The following is a 1,471-nucleotide window of genomic DNA, read 5'->3' as shown; positions in this document are numbered from 1 at the left end:
CCGGATCAAGCTCCAAAAATAAAATATAAGTTCCAATATCTTTATGATTAGTTGAAAATAACCATTGTTGCGATTAAATGGCTGAAGTTTAGGCAATAGACTGTAAATCTATTTATGAGAATTATTTCTCTTTAATCATTGGCTTTATAGTCAATAATGACATTAGACTGCAATTCTAAAGGAGTAAATAATTTACTAAGGCTTAAAAGATTATTCTTATATTTATAGCTTTGAAGGCTATTAGTTTATTTAACTTAAAGCCTTAAAATAAAAAATATAAAGAAGAAATTAGGAATAATCCAAAAATTGAAATAAATGAAAAAGTTATAAAAATTTTTATATAACTAGATTTAAATATAGAATAATTTAATCAATTATTTTCATAATAATTTAATATGAAAGCTCTATATGATAATCGTATATAAAAATATAAAGTAATTAATGTTATTAATACTATAAATGTTAATAAAAATAATTGATTATTAATAGTTAAAGATTGAATAACAATTCATTTAGGAAAAAATCCTAAAAATGGAGGTAATCCTCCTAATGATAATAAATTGAAAAATAAAAAAAATTTTAAAATTTTTGAATGAAAAAATAATGAAAATAATTGATTAATATGAGAAACTTTAAATATATTAAATATGAAAATTATAGCAAATGAAAGAAATGAATAAAATAAAAAATATGTTATTCATAATAAATTTCTATTATATATTGCTGCTAATATTCATCCTAAATGATTAATAGAAGAATAAGCTATTAATTTACGTAAGGAGGTTTGATTTAATCCACCTAAAGCACCAATTAATCTTGAAAGAATAATACTTGTAATAATTAATGGTTTGAAAATAATATAAGAAATTAATATTAAAGGTGCAATTTTTTGTCAAGTTATTAAAATTAATGAATTTGTTCATGAAAGTCCTTCTATTACATTAGGGAATCAAAAATGAAATGGAGCTGAACCTCTTTTTAAAAGAAGAGAAGAAAAAATTATTATCTCTATAAAATAATTTGAATTTGTTTTACTTGAATTTAATAAAAACAAAATTACTGCAAATAGAAATACTGAAGATGCTAATGCTTGGGTTAAAAAATACTTTAATGAGGCTTCTGTTGATATTAATTTATCATCTCTTATTAGGGGGATAAAAGCTAATAAATTAATTTCTAAACCTATTCAAGCACCTAACCATGAATTAGCAGAAATAGAAATTAATGTTCCTATTATTAAAATTCCGAAAATATAATTTTTGATGAATTATTAAAAATTAAAAAGAAAAGGATTAGAACCTTTATAAATGGGGTATGAGCCCAGTAGCTTAATTAGCTTAACTTTTTATAATTATATTTTGGTGTATGATGCACAAAAGTTTTAGATACTTTTAGAAATAGTTTGATTCTATTAAATATAATGAATGTAATATTATTACATGATTTACCCTATCAAGGTAATCCTTTTTAT

The 1,471-nt window shown here is 21.1% G+C and overlaps 1 pseudogene; it reads right to left on the bottom strand.

Annotated features, from left to right (window-relative positions):
- Positions 1-365: 365 nt before the first annotated feature.
- Positions 366-1,249, bottom strand: LOC119615014 (annotated as a pseudogene).
- Between the last annotated feature and the right edge of the window lie 222 nt (positions 1,250-1,471).

This window comes from Lucilia sericata, unplaced genomic scaffold (genome assembly GCF_015586225.1).
Source record: "Lucilia sericata isolate MDLA Ls3-8-SP2 unplaced genomic scaffold, ASM1558622v1 Contig003889F_arrow, whole genome shotgun sequence".
Classification (NCBI taxonomy): domain Eukaryota; kingdom Metazoa; phylum Arthropoda; class Insecta; order Diptera; family Calliphoridae; genus Lucilia; species Lucilia sericata.
Note: the sequence above shows the minus strand (reverse complement) of the source record. Positions and strands in the feature narration are given on the sequence as shown.